The sequence below is a fragment of the Pelophylax lessonae genome (assembly GCF_965119305.1).
Source record: "Pelophylax lessonae genome assembly, chromosome: 5".
NCBI classification, from domain to species: domain Eukaryota; kingdom Metazoa; phylum Chordata; class Amphibia; order Anura; family Ranidae; genus Pelophylax; species Pelophylax lessonae.
The window spans coordinates 369,935,114-369,951,618 of NC_138772.1; positions in this window are offsets into that span (position 1 = coordinate 369,935,114).

Sequence of the window (16,505 nt, forward strand, 5' to 3'; positions counted from 1 at the left end):
GGAGCGTGACTGAGCGGAAGGTCCCGACAGGCGGACGGAGACTCTGAGAGGAGCAGAGCCTGGTCACAGAGGGGAGCAGATCTCCCGGTTTGGGTGAGAGACATCCAGTATCTACATCTCTGTTAAACACAAATCTAGACTGAATCAGGGCAGGACAACTAAATTGTGCAGTTTCATAAGGCCATACTGACCCCCCTGATAAACCACTGGACACTGCTGATATACATATAGTGCGAGGTGGGTGAACCAGGCCTCAAGCCCTCTACTCAGTACTAGGCTGTTAACCTGTTGTGACGCATTAGAATTTATTACGTTTGCCACTCTGTGGATTACAACTATTGATTGCTTTGGGGAATACAGTTCACCATCTCTACCTTTATTGGATTACAAATACTTTCCTCGGATTGTTGGGAGTTCTTTGCCGGTGAAGACAAGTGAGGCCTCACTATCCAGGAGACGCTTGCAATTCATTATAAAGGGGGCCCCCGCTATTACACAGAATGCACTCTCATAGGTGTTTTAATATTGATATTGCTTACTTTGCATTTAAGTTACCAATTATATTCACTCTTATCTGTGGTCACTCTCTAATTACTTTAGCTTGCTTAAAGTATTGTTTATTGTTGCTAAACGCAATCCTCTAGCATACATACAAATTTGTTTGTGTATATGTATGTGTGGCCTGTGTTCTGGATCCTGAGTGCTGAACTAAAAGGCCTAAATCCTTGGTTGGGAATTCAGGATCTATCGCTTTAGCGACCTCTGTGTTATTCCTGATTTTGTTGCATATTCTTGTTCTGCATAAAAAAGTCAAAAGCAGTAAATTGATTATTCACTGCAATACTTGTGGCCTCCATTATTCATAATGACAGAACTAATAGTGTCAGATGGGTTGGAGCAGGCTCAGGGCACAAGAAGTGAGGAGGATACCCACGCAAAAAGCCACTCCCTCAGGGGCAGGGCTACATATATATCGCAGGATTTCCAGGCATTGGTCTGCCAGGGTTACCGTTAACACCAACAGCCCCTTTGAGCTGATTCCCCAAGTGTGATATCTGTGGCAATGAACAGTCCGACATCTTTGCTTTGTTTCGTTTATTTTGTATAGGGATGGGAGAAGGGAATGAGTGGGATACTCCTCTGGCTCAACTAGGTGTAACTTGGTACACTCTGTGAAAAATGCCTGCAAGCGCTGCTTTGACGCTGGCAGAATGCCGGTCAACGTCCGTTGGCGCTTGAAAAACTGACTTGCTGTCTGTGAACTTGAATCCGACTTCTGACACTTCCTCTCAGCTCAAAAGTCCTTTAAAGTGCTCCCTGTAGTCTTCACTGACTGAGGTAGCCTTATGTACTGTTACTGCTGCTGCAACACTCAACTCTGTGTACCTTGCACTGCACACTCTGCACTGTACACACTGTACTTCAGGGCCCAACTGCTGGCACCCCCTCTTACTCTTCAGGGTCAAACTCTTGCACCCCCTTTACTCTTTACTCTGCACTGGCTAGCTAGCTCCTGGATCCCTCTGACCTTTTCCGGAGTGGTCCCCTCTGCTAGGCAGACCCCCAGGGACAGTTCACAGTACTCACTACTCAGAATGCTTTCCTGGAACTCAACCCCCACAGCTCCGCTGGTCCTCAGCACACTGGATCCTTCCTGCTACTCAGCTCAGCCCTGTATCCCCTCAGGCAAGCCGCCTGGGTTACCCCGATTCTTCCTGACAGGAGGAGAGACAGCTGCATCCAGCTTGCTGGGATTCTGCTTCCCGCCAAAGACACCCTGTCATGTGCTCCCCACAGACTTATACCCCCTCCCAGAATGCTCTGCGGCAGAATCTGCCCTTCCATAATGGATACAAGCCCTGGTGTTCTATTGGTTAGGTTTCCTCCACTGCCCAATGAGAGCCCTCAATGGGACACAGTGGGGAGACTCCCCAACACAACCAGCACACCTGGGAACACATGACAGCCTACTGAAAACATGGCCTTACTGTTAAGCAGACACGGCCCAACTATAGTTTACCTAGCACCTATCCTGGAGGGTGCTACATCTATATATACAATATCTCACAAAAGTGAGTACACCCCTCACATTTTTTTTCTTTTTTTTTTTTTTTCTTCATGTGACAACAATGAATAAATGACACTTTGCTACAATGTAAAGTAGTCAGAGTATAGCTTGTATAACAGCATACATTTTCTGTCCCCTCAAAATAACTCAACACACAGCCATTAATATCTAAACCGCTGGCAACATAAGTGAGTACACTCCTAAGTGAACATGTCCAAATTGGGCCCATTTAACCATTTTCCATCCCCGGTGTCATGTGACTTGTTAGTGTTACAATGTCTAAGGTGTGAATGGGGAACAGGTGTGTTAAATTTGGTGTTATTGCTCTTACTCTCTCATACTGGCCACTGGAAGTTCAACATGGCACTTCATGGCAAAGAACTCTCTGAAAATCTGAAAAAACGAATTGTTGCTCTACATAAAGATGGCCCCGGCTATCAGAAGATTGGCAAGACCCTGAAACTGAGCTCCAGCGCAGTGACCAAGACCGTACAACGCTTAACCATGACAGGTTCCACTCAGAACAAGTCTTTCTATTGTCAACCAAAGAAATTGAGTGCACCTGCTCAGCGTCATATCCAGAGGTTGTCTTTGGGAAATGGACGTATGAGTGCTGCCAGCATTGCTGCAGAGGTTGAAGGGTTGGGGGGTCAACCTGTCATTTCTCAGACCATACGCCGCACACTGTATCAAATTGGTCTGCGTGGCTGTCGTCCCAGAAGGAAGCCTCTTCTAAAGATGATGCACAAGAAAGCCAGCAAACAGTTTGCTGAAGATAAGCAGACCAAGGACATGGATTACTGGAACCATGTCCTGTGGTTTGATGAGACCAAGATAAACTTATTTGGTTAAGATGGTGTCAAGCGTATGTAGCGGCAACCAGGTGAGGGGTACAAAGAGAAGTGTCTTTCCTACAATCAAGCATGGTGGTGGGAGTGTCATGGTCTGGGGCTGCATGAGTGCTGCCGGCACTGGGGAGCTACAGTTTATTGAGGGATCTATGAATGCCAATATTTACTGTGACATACTGAAGCAGAGCTTGATCCCCTCTTTTCGGAGATTGGGTCACAGGGCAGTATTCCAACATGATAAAAACCCCAAACAAACATCCAAGATGACCACTGCCTTGCTAAAGAAGCTCAGGGTAAAGGGGATGGACTGGCCAAGCATACAGTATCTCCAGACCTAAACTCTATTAAACATCTGTGGGGAGTTAAGTTATTTTGAGGGGACAGCAAATTTATACTGTTATACAAGCTGTATACTTACTACTTTACATTGTAGCAAAGTGTAATTTCTTCAGTGCCGTCACATGAAAAGATATAATAAAATATTTACAAAAATGTGAGGGGTGTACTCACTTTTGTGAGATACTGTAATTGTATACTTTTGGACAGCTTGTTTTATAATACAAAGAAATTGGTTGCTAATGCGAACACCTGCAATCACTCACCCAGCGTTCTACCCCTCTGAGTCACCTCAACTCACTTAAAAGGGGTGAATTAACCCAAACGGCCAATAATTACGTACAGCAGCTGCTATAACCAAATAAAATTCATAAAGAAATGTAACTAAACATAATGTTAATCCAAGCACATTAAGCTAATAGCATTTAGCAGTGATAATGTGTCTCTTTAACACACTGTCCTCAATTCCTATATGAGGTATCTACAGGTAGATGAAATATACTGTGCATATAATTCTTATAGTCCATCACATTTGTGCTCCCCTGGATGTTTAAAGTGCTATTACAATGCACTGTGTCTTCCTCCACCACACCACGTGTGCTCCCATCTAAGGTAATAGGCACTCACCAGATGTTAATGACAATAAGACTTTGAATGAATAGGTATTTTCTCCACTTCTCTCCAACTTTACTCCACTGACCAATTCCTTATTTGGACACCAGCTGGACAGACACCCCTTTCTTTGGTATGCTCATACACCTCAGTATGTATTTCCAATGGTCACCATAAGGACATGAAAGTCAAGGGTTATGAGAAAAAGAGATGGGGTCCAATAGCGTGGTACCGTTTCAAACATTTATTTGTAAAATTGTAACACAGCAAACCCCCTCACCCTTCATCAATTCTGCCTACATTCAATACATCTTTCAAATCGCCATAAAACAGGTATAAATGCAAGCTCCTCTCACGATATGCTCTCCTAATAGACACTGTGTACACCGTGCACCTCTCACCTCTTACCACTGTCTCCGGCTGGCATCTTGCAGTGAGTTCTCGAATTACGTACTTGGCATCACCATATCCCAGGAAACCGCGTGCTCCCGACTGATGCGTTTCGTCATTACGACTTCTACCGAGTGCATGGGAGCGAGGCACGGGTCCCTGTTTATATGTATATCTGCTAATGACTCCGCCTGAGTTTAACTCTTACTCTGCCTCATAGCAAAGCCGGATTCCCCATTCACCCAGATATTGGCCATTGTCACACTTTGCTAATGAGTTTTTGGTATCCCGCATGAGACATCATCCATGATACCCTTTAGGCAAAAATACCCATGGGCTATGTTTTAAATATATACTAATGCAACATAAGCACAAGTTTTTTAATCAAGCTTCCACTATTCTGATATTAACTGTATGGCAATTTGAAAGATGTATTGAATGTAAGCAGAATTGATGAAGGGTGAGGGGGTTTGCTGTGTTAATATTTTACAAATAAATGTTTGAACGATATCACGCTATTGGTCCACCTTCTCTTTTTCTCATAACCCTTGAAGTTCATGTCCTTATGGTGACCATTGGAAATACATACTGAGGTGTATGAGCACACCAAAGAAAGGGGTGTCTGTCCAGCTGGTGTCCAAATAAGGAGTTGGTCAGAGGAGTAAAGTGGAGAAAATACCCATTCATTCAAAGTCTTATTGTCATTAATATCTGGTGAGTGCTCATTACCTTAGAGGGGAGCACACGTGGTGTGGTGGAGAAAGACACAGTCCATTGTAATAACACTTTAAACGCCCGGAGGAGCACCAATGTGATGGACTATAAGAACTATATGCAGAGTGTATTTCATCTACCTGTAGATACTTCATATAGGAATTGAGGACAATGTGTTAAAGAGATACATTAGCGCTGCTAAATTCTATTACCTTAATGTGCTTGAATGGACATTATGTTTAGTGACATTTCTTTATAGATTGTTTTATAATGATTACATTTTATAAAACCACCCTTCTGGTTGAAAATAATCAGATATGACAAATATGCTGTATTATCTGCTATATAACCAAAATTGGTAACAAATAAATGTAGAGCTACCCCTTCAGGGACAGAGTGAGCTAACATTTCCCCACATTACTGAGTCTATGGCAAATAATCAGGGAATGTAAAACATTGGGTGCCAGTCACTTTAAGGGTTTTCCGAGGTTGTATTAATTCTATAGTTTAAAAGAAAAGAGAGAGTGCAGAGGCTCCTAGTGCAGTATCCTTTAATTCGAATTAAAAACAATTTGAATGTTGGATCAATGTCTTCCTCTACCAGGCAGGATTGCTTCTGGTCCAAATCAGGTCTCCACTTATGAGCACATGTTAGGTCCTCCCTAGGTAGCAGGCCTAGAAAGTCAAATAAAGTGGCAACACTCCTTCTCAGGCCTCCCCAGTATTTATGCCCTTCCCCAGCATGCAACACTGCCAACAAAAATTCTTGTGGTTGTTCAGAGAAGGACATGCATATTCAAAACTGCATTCCTATTTCCTCTCCCTTCTATAACACCAGAACTCCCTGATATCCAAAAGAAAAGCAGCACCATCCACCAATTCTAAGAATGGACATAGCCAGGTAGTGCTAAATGTAATACATATTCCTGCAAAAGACAGGGCAGTTAAATTACTCTGATATTCCAAGTCTAACAATATTGTTATAGAGTATGATTTTCTTGGACTTCTGAAACAATCTAAGAGGTTCAAACAAATCTTGCTAAATATCATTGTGATTATAAAATACTGCTAATGTTTTGCAAATGCTGACACCATAGTACAGGACAGTTGTCCCATTGCTTACTTCCAGTTTGTAGTGTATTTTGCTACATCACATTAGGATATGCTGAATATAGTGGTACGTATAACACCCAATGGACTTAATTCACAAAGTTTTTACACACGCCTAAGGCACACTATTTATAGCCATGTAAATTTAAATCTCATTGGACTCACCTTAAAATATACTGTGTTACTTTTTTTTAAATGAATACCCTTGTCCTGGTGTATTAGCTTTATAAATTGAGCCTATTAAGTCTGTTGGTAGGTCCTAAGAGTGACTACAGAAGCTGATACCTTGCATGTTTCTAAGTGATTTTGCCAGAGGCTTAGTGACAAGGCAGCCTTTTCCAGTGGCTAGGCTGTCATTTCAACTGGGGGAACAAACAAAAAGCACAGGAGATAGGCTTCTTTATAATGCACATTTGTACACATTCACTCAAATAGTTTACAAGTGAAAGAAAAAAAAAAGTGCAAAGAAACTATTAAATGGTCAGTGAGCTGCATATGCACATATCTATAGATGTAGACCCTGAACTATAAAAATGGGCATTGGGAATACATAACTAAAATCTAACCTTACATATTTCATGCACATGTACGTATACTAGGCAATTTGTAACTGAACTGTGAATAACATATCCTCCACTAGACTAGACACTTTCTTTTTTTAAAAAAAAACATTAATGCTAGAATATTTCAGTAAATCCATGAAATAAGACTTATTCTCATTCAATAAAATTCAATTTTTAACTAGTTTATGTAAAATACCTTTGTTTGTGTTTTATCCTCATAGCATGATTTACTGCAAAAGACACTCTTTCACATTCTGTTTCAATCATTATGATGGATGTCACATAAAACAGATTTGTAAAATATAAAAGCACAGCAGGGAAAGCCAGTAGGATGTTAGATTTAGTAGAGAATGGTATTATCACCAGAAGAGTCCAGTGCACTTTTACAAAGTGTTATTCTAGTTGTATTCAAGATATGTATGTGTAGAGCATTTTAAGAAGTCTCTACAACTATATGACTATAATAAGATTTGTTATATTTCTCTTACTTTTTCCTCTCTATGTCTCTTTTTATATACTAAAGCGTGTGCTTATGTGTATGTATGGATACAGATACTTACATGAATTAAAGCCAGGGGATTGTGACTGTCAGGCAACTAGCATTTCTTTTGTTGCTTAATTATTCTTTATTAATTATTAACTTACAAAGTTACACTATATTAATTTCACAGGGATTGTGCAATTGCGTTAATAAATGGTAGTCTGTGTGCATTTACCAATGAGAATTTCATAAGTAAGCTGAAGAAAAGTTACATATCATCTTGAGGTTGGACAGAGTGGTATCATGACAGATATGTGTAAGTGGTGTTAACCTTGTATGAAGTTGGGCTGGGGATGTATGAAAAGAAGATAGGGAAAGGAATTGATGGTGGTGGAGTAGGAGGGAAAGTAGGGTGAAGAACTGAAAAAGAAAACATTATATCAACAACAGGAAGATTTAGAAAGGGCATTAGGTATTGCATAATTAAATAGATCATAACAAGTGACCTTTCTTGTTAGTGAAGAAATGCCATCAGCACACCAAGGATTCCTTGAAAGGGTCCAAAGTTTCAGGGCCCCTTCATCAGGCAAGTGACAATGTGCAGTGAAAACCAACAAGTATTTAACAGACAATCCACCAATCAGTGCAAACAATTGTAATCAAGCCCCACCTCCTGGCATCAAAATAACGGCATAGGTCCGCCAATATGCCCAGTATAAATCTATGACTTAACTAATATCCATACAGTATGGATCATCTAAGAATTAGCAATCAAGCTTTTAGTGAGGAAATCCTAGGTATGCAGGAGAATAGTGGCCACTAAATAAAGCTAAAAAAGGTTGTTCTGTTAAAAAAGTTAGTAATAAAAACCGAGCTGAGGGTCATACAGTCTCTAGGCATAGTGTATATATGTAACCTAGCAACAATGAGGCTTGTAGCGTAGCCTCTAATGATGAGCCGAACACCCCCCTGTTCGGTTCGCACCAGAACATCTCGAACAGGGGAAATGTTCTAGCAAACATACGAACACGAGAGAGAGAGGGAGAGAGAGAGAGAGAGAGAGAGAGAGATGGTGGTAGAAACACATTGGGAGAAATGTATCAAATCTGGTGCATTCAGGATCTGATGTAGCCATGCATGGTAGCTAATCAGCTTCTAACTTCAACTTGTTCTGTTAAGCATTGACAAACCAGGAAGCTGACTGTTTTCTATGCAGAGCTGCACCATTTATTGTTAACCCCCCACTGGTGTTTGTTGGATTGTTGTACTTGAAGATCACAAATAAATGTGAGCATATTTGGGTGTTTATATAGTTTGGGTGTAATATGCTACACTTTAAAGTATTATTTTTTGGGGTACTAACTGTGGAAATAATATGGAAGCAATGAACATTGGAGTCTGAGAGAAAATTGATATGCATGATTTTGCCCAGGACCTTAGGGCAACAGACTTTGGAAACAGTATAATGGATTTGTGGGATAAGGCACTTGGTAGATAAACCACATGGTGAAGAGTAATTTTTGCACTGTATTGTCACAATAAATGTGAGCAAAATCACATATCGGTACATTGTGGTTTACTTTACAATGTATTACGCTATATGGTTTTGTTTTTTGTTTTTTTCTCTTTTTTTTTAACCACTTGCCGACTGCCGCACGACTATATACTGCGGCAGTCAGCCCCTCCTGGGCAAAGTGATGTATGGGTACGTCACTCGCCCATGAGCCTGTGAGGGGCGAACGTGCGCCGCCAGCGGCGCGCTCCCACCCCTGCTCGTTCAATTACATCCTCGCGTGTGTAAACCGGCGGCTCCTATGTCCACCGGCCACTCGCGATCTCACTCAGGAGAGGGAGAAAGGCAGACGGCTGATGTAAACACAGCTGTCTGTCATTCTCCCTTAGATCATGACAGAGGCTATGCGATCCTGCTATGTAGGATCGTATGTCTCTGTTATGATCTAACAAGCCACGCCCCTTGACAGTTACAATCACGCCCCTAGGGACACATTTAACCCACTGATCACCAATAAAGTTAACCCCTTCCCTGCCAGTGTCATTTTTACAGTAACAGTGCATGTTTATAGCACTGATTACTGTAGTAATGTCATTGGTACCCCCAAAAGTGTCAAAAATGTCAGTCAGGGGTCCGATCTGTCCGCCAAAATGTCGCAGTCCCGCAATAAAAAAAATTGCAGATCGCCGCCATTACTAGCTAAAAAAAAAAACAATAAAAATGACATAAATCTTTCCCGTAGTTAGTAAACGCAATAACTTTTGGGCATACCAATCAAAATACGCTTATTGTGATTTTTTTTACCAAAAATCTGTAGCAGAAAACAAATTGGCCTAAAATGTTAAAAAAAATTGATTTTAAAAATGTGAAAATTATTGTAATTTTTTTCAAAATTGCCGCTCTTTTTTTTTTATAGAGCAAAAATCGCACAGGTGATTAAATACCACCAAAAGAAAAAGGAAAAAAAGGACATCAATTTCATTTGGGTACAGTGTCGCACGACCGCGCAATTGTCCGTTACAGTCACGCAGTGCCGAATCGCAAAATAGGGCCTGGTCTTTGAGCAGCCAAATCTTCTGGGGCTTAAGTGGTTAATATAACTTCTGGATGGGAACAGCACTGTGTGAAAGGAAGAAAACATGGACACCTGGATTAGGATAAAAAGCTTTATTTGACCCTTACATGCATTGGGTCACTTGATTCAGTGAGAATTTAAAATAACTTTTTAAAGGAAGAATAAGACTGATGATATGGCACTGTATGATTTAGTTAATATTAAAGCGCTAGTTTACCGATACTTACTGTTAAGATACCCACCCAGGGAGGGCAAAGAAGTTCCAGCTGCTAGGGTAATTATATAGTTTCACCTGAGTGCTGAATATCAATCTAATATACTGTGTGGAGAAAAAAATGTCCCTGCTTTTCTTCCTCTTCTTTACTTAGGGCTTCTGGGATGAATCAGAGTTATTCTAATTTGTCAAAGTGGTCACGGGCCAGCATGTGAAGCCTCGCTTACATGTGCGGTGGTGTTTACTACTTTGCAGAAATCTTTTTAGAGGCATTTGACAGGTAGCTCAGAGGCAATATGCCATTTCATGAATGCCTGTTTTACCTGCTTAAAGCCCACAGCACAAGGATGACTGAAGGCTAGTAAAAACAAATGCGGTTGCAGAGCTGTGAAAATTATACAATCGTTGGCAGGTGGAATTGCTGACAAAAACGATTCCAGTGTATGGAACTGCAAATAAATCACATTGGACCTGCCAAATGCAATAGGTTGTAAAATTTTCAAGCCTCTGCAACCACATATTTTTCCACCCCTTGGTTGCCCATGTGCATGAGGTCTGATGGGAAAGTTTAATTTTTAAAAATGTTCATTTGTTTCAAGGTTTATGTGTGTCTATGAGACTGTAACCCGTAGCACAGTATTTAGCAGTAGTTTTTGGGTAAATGGACTATGGCAAATAAGTGTCAGTCATAGGTTCTATGCCACAGAAAGTGTTTTTCCAGGTGCCCCAGGTCTTTCATTAGCCTGGTAATCCTCACATTTTAGCACTCTGGTTCTACTTTTCAGCTGCAAAGTTAGATTACCATTACCAGATTACCATTATAGGTATTGTGAATATGTACTGTATATATATTGTATATACTGTTTAAACATTGAGTGAAATGAGCTTGGACACAGGTACAGTAGATGTAGTGGGCCCAACTTATGGTCTTGCACACAGGCCCACTGCATTCAGAAAACCAATCTCTTTGTATGAATATAGTTTCCTTTTTTATTATCAGTATAAAGAAGGCAGCAGCAGGTGGGGGGCTGGGGCAATGTCATATTGCAACATGGTGGGTTCAGAATAAGAAACCAGAACTGCATAGAATGATAGAGTCAAAACTTATTTCACATTTCATATTCATATTTATATTCATATATACATATACACATTATATTACCAAAAGTATTGGGACGCCTGCCTTTACACACACATGAACTTTAATGGCATCCCGGTCTTAGTTTGTAGGGTTCAACATTGAGATGACCCACCCTTTGCAGCTATAACAGCTTCTTCTTGGAAGGCTGTTCACAAGGTTTGGGAGTGTATCTATGGGAATGTTTGACCACTCTTTCATAAGCACATTCGTGGGTCAGGCACTGATGTTGAACGAGAAGGTTTGGCTCGCAGTCTACACTCTAATTCTTGCCATAGGTGTTCTATGGGGTGGAGGTTTGGGCTTTGTGCAGGCCAGTCAAGGTTCTCCACCCCAAACTCGCTTACCCATATCTTTTTGGCCCTTGCTTTGTGCACTGGTGCGTAGTCATGTTAGAAAGGGAAGGGGCCACCCCCAAACTGTTCCCACAAAGTTTGGAGCATGAAATTGTACAAAATGTCTTGGTATACTGACTCTTTAGGAGTTCCTTTCGCTGGAAATAAGGGGCCAAGTCCAAGCACTGAAAAACATCCCCCTTCCACCAAATGATTTGGACTAGTGCCCAATGGATGAGCGAGTTTGGGGTGGGGGGAGTAATGACCTCAACCCGATTATCTTTGGGATGATTTAAAGCAGAGACTGCAAGCCAGGCCTTCTTGTCCACATCAGTGCCTGATATCACAAATGCGCTTTTGGAAGAATTGTCAAACATTCCCATATACACCTTGCTAAACCTTGTGGACAGTGTTCCCACAAAAGTTGAAACTTTTATAGCTGAAAAGGGTGGGCCAACTCAATATTGAACCCTACGTATTAAGACTAGGATGCCAATAAAGTCCATGTGCATGATGTAAAGTGAGGCGTCCTAATACTTATGGTAATATAGTGTGTGTGTATATATATATATATATATATATATATATTTTTTTTTTTTTTTTTTTTTTAAATATACTGCATATATTACAGCAAAGAAACTTGATTAGCAGTAAAGCAGTTGTAGTTTTTTTTAAGAAATATAGCTTACACTTCATTATTAAATATTTTAATACCTAAAGCTTATTCATAGCTGTGCCTTAGTTTAGCATGCAATAAACTACAAAAGTAAAACTGTCCATTTTGGCCATGTATTCATGAATAGTATAATTAAAACATTTTGCACAGCTACATTTTTAATTATGGAAGTATCAATTTTTCATAGGTATTTCATATTAAGGGGAACTGTGTGTGTTTTATTTTAACCATAGTAACCAACATCTTACATAAGTAGCATTGAGTATAGGAGGAACAGCTGGAAAATTACTAAAACATTGCATTAGGGACCTAGCAATGCATAAACAGAAATGAATTATAACACAGAAAGAGAAAATGCTGAAAGAAAGACCTGAGAAGCAACAGTCAAAGAAGTATTAGTTGAGGTGGACATCAACCATGACTGTGCTAGAAAATTATATTAAACAATGTAATCTGTTTTTTTTGGATTGTTACCCAGTGTTAACCACACTGTCAATTAAAAACCATAGATATTTTTTTAAAAGCCCTTAATAATTTCAGGGAACTAAGAAAAACCTGTCCTCCTAAACTAAAAATGTTGATTGACTAACTGACATGGTAATCCAATGGTTCCAATAGTCACTGGCCTGAAAGAGGTGTGCTGATGAGGAGTTCTGACTTCAATAATGTCTTGCTTGTTCCATGTTAACTGTGCCCCATTTAGCATATATCTCTTCAATTTCCTAGCCTGTGTTTCATAGACAAAAAGTGACATGAAATTGGAACAAAATAAGGTAATTCCCTTCTTGTACCAGAAAAAGTGTTACCATTTAAATATTTCCCTAATCTTCCTATCTTGATGTCAACTCAGTAGTGATGGTTGTTACCTCACTTTCAGCCCCAGTGGTCACCAAGACAAACAGATATAGTAACTTTCCTAACGGGGACACAGACAGAAATGTAAAACCTTTGGAGGTATAGGGTATAGATATGGGAAGCCAATCTCTAATCTGTTTTAGCTCAGTATAATGGGACAAGGTCTCATTCATGGAGCACAATGCTTTGGCTAAGACATCTTAGGCTAAATTCACACCTGAGCGTATCGTTTTTACCGCGATTTCACAGCGATTTTTACCGAGATTTACAGGCATTTTTACGGGCGTTTTTTGCGCAGGCGTTTTTAGATTGAATAGAGACCAATGGAAAACGCCTGTAATCTGCCCAAAAAGAAGCTCATGTACTTTTTTGAGCGTTGGCCGTTTTGCTCGCAGCGTCAAAACGCTCAGATGTGAACAGGGGCCATTGAAATGAATAGGATTTGTCTTGTTGGGCGTTTTGAGAGCTGATCCTAGAGCAGAAAAACTCCCCAAAAACGCCCCAAACGCCCCAAAACGCCTACATGTGAACGGAGCCTTATGAACACCAGTAGGCCTCTGTGAGCCCCCTGGGAGAAATCCAAATGTTTAGAGATTTAATACAAAATTAGTGTCACACCAGTTGTGGTAGAGTGCAGATGTCCACATTTTTTAGATGTAAGATGTAACAAACACCACATTTTGGGAGTTGCAATAGTCCTCCCTCACAAGGGCTTTGGAACCTACAGTATATAAGACTGAGTGACATTAAAAGTGTACTACAGCAGTTACTGCTTAACTATTATAATTCATTTAACCACTTAAGCCCCGGAAGATTTTACCCCCATTCCGACCAGGGGGTATTTTGCGATTCGGCACTGCGTGACTTTAACGGACAATTGCGCGGTCGTGCGACGCTGTACCTAAACGAATTTGGCGTCCTTTTTTCCCCACAAACAGAGCTTTCTTTTGGTGGTATTTGATCACCTGTGCGATTTTTTGATCACGCGCTATAAACAAAAAAAGAGCGTCAATTTTGCAAAAATAGCAATATTTTTCACATTTTTTTATATGAAATTCCCCAAAAAAAATGTAAAAATCAAATTTTTTTAACTTTTTCGGCCAATTTGTTTTATGCTACCTATGTTTGGTAAAAAAAATCGCAAAAAGCGTATTTTGATTGGTTTGCGCAAAAGTTATTGCGTTTACTAACAAAGGGAAAGATTTTTGTCATTTTTGTTGTTTTTTTTTTTAACGTGTAATGGCGGCGATCTGCGATTTTTTTTTGCGGTACTGCGACATTGGGGCGGACAGATCGGACCCTTGACTGACATTTTTGACACTTTTGGGGTTACCAGTGACATTTCTACAGTAATCAGTGCTATATATATGCACTGTTACTGTAAAAATACACTGGTAGTGAAGGGGTTAACTTTATTTGGGAGGGAGGGGCTGTGTGTATCCCTAGGGGCGTGCTTTCTACTGTGATTGGCTGTGGCTTCAGCTGTAAGGACACTGATCAACGGATCTACACACTAGATCCGAGTGATCAGTGTCTTAACAGCAAGGAGAATGACAGGTGGCTTGTTTACACAAGCTGCCTGACATTCTCCCTCTCCCCCGCCGATTGCCGAGTGACCGGCGGACATAGGGTCCGCCGGTCACACGCGCGGGGGGGTCCGTGACCACGCGGGAGCGCGCCTCCGGGGGCGCGCACTCGCTCCCTAGACCCTCACAAGCTAGTGACGTAGCCCTACGTCACTTTGCCTGTGAGGGGCTGACTGCCGACGTAGATCGGCGTTAGGCAGTCGGCAAGTGGTTAAACCAATGTAAATAAAATAAAAAACAAAAATGTAAAATATTGCAGCTGACCAATCATTAGATGTGGTGGCTGGCTGGCTGCATCAGTTTTGTTTTCTTTGTCTTTTCCCCCCTCTGACCAGTAAGGCACCTCCTGTGTTAGTCAGACACAAATCTGGAGGAATGAAAAAAGGAGGCACAGCAGCATTGCCAGTCTGGGGGGAGTGAAGTGTTAAATGTATAATTAGATTTAGAACCGCTAACAAACTGAAGCCAAACTCCAGCTCACGCTTTTTAAGCAGTTACAAAAAACAGTTTTTTTTTTCCTTTTGGGATAAAGGTTTTACACTAATAAATAAAAGCTGATCAGTTTAATCACCCCTGCCAGTGTTAGGTGATTCAAAAAATGATATAGTACATAGAGGCATTAATGCAGACGCAACTATTAAATTACACATCTCAATTATAAGACAAATAACAGCTTTTGAAAGCTGAAGTTTAACAATATTTTATTTTTACAACATTACTTACCTATAATGAAATACAGTATGTTCCACGATGTGCAGGCTGATGGATCCTATAGAAATCTTGAGTGCTGGGTTACCCTGTCCTCTTCGTGCTGCTAAGCCACTGGCACTGTGGGAGTTTATAGCTTTGGGTCTCCAACGCAGGTGCACTAAAGATCCAACAGGAACATATCTCTCATGTCCTCTCTTTTATTGAGAAAAATACTTTCACTGATTATACTGCCTGTGGCACAATCTATGATTGGAGGAGAAAATCATGTGACTGATCAGACTCTCAACCATTCACAGATCATGTTACAAGCAGTTTAATGAATAAAAGAATATTTCTCAATTGAGAAGAGGGCAAGAGGTGTCATGTTCCCATCGGACAATCTATAGTGCAGCTGAGCACAATTTTTCAACACCCTTTCTATGCTCTTGGGCAGTCCCATGTAAATAACCTTTATTATCATATCATATCTTTAAAGTGATAAAGGAAAAGGAATTGGCAGCACTCCAGGTTGAGTCAAAATCCAGATTTATTGACTGGACATCCAAATATGACAATCGTGACAAGGTAGACGCGTTTCACACACTGACTGTGTGCTTAATCATTGATTAATGATTAAGCACACAGTCAGTGTGTGAAACGCGTCTACCTTGTCACGATTGTCATATTTGGATGTCCAGTCAATAAATCTGGATTTTGACTCAACCTGGAGTGCTGCCAATTCCGTTTCCTTTATCAAGTTTTCACGGAGGCGAGCCGGGGCATGCACCGGTGTGAGTCATCAGGCAATCACACCACCTTGAGCAGTGAGTTCTTGTCTTTTCAATATCTTTAAAGTGGTTGTAAAGGCTCAAGGTAATATACCTTCATGCGTTATATGCATGAAGATAAAAAAGCCCCCCCAACTCCCCCTAATACTTACCTGAGCCCCATCTCGATCCAGCGATGTGCACGAGTGCAACAGCTCTCCCGGGTCTCTTCCTCCTCATTGACCAAGACAGCAAGGGGAGCCATTGGCTCCTGTTACTGTCATGACAGCCAGTGAGTCAATGAGGAGAGAGCTGGGGCAGGGTCAAGCCATGCTCCACATGTGAATGGCCACACAGAGCAGCAAGTCGGGGGCAAGCCTGCTCAAGTGACCCATAGCTAGCTACTTGCCATGGGGGCACTTGACAGGAGGGAGGGCTAGTAGAACTGGCAGGGGATGGATCAGGACTGCTCTGTGCAAAACCACTGCACAGAGCAGGTAAGTATGATATGTTTGTTTGTTTTTTTTTAAA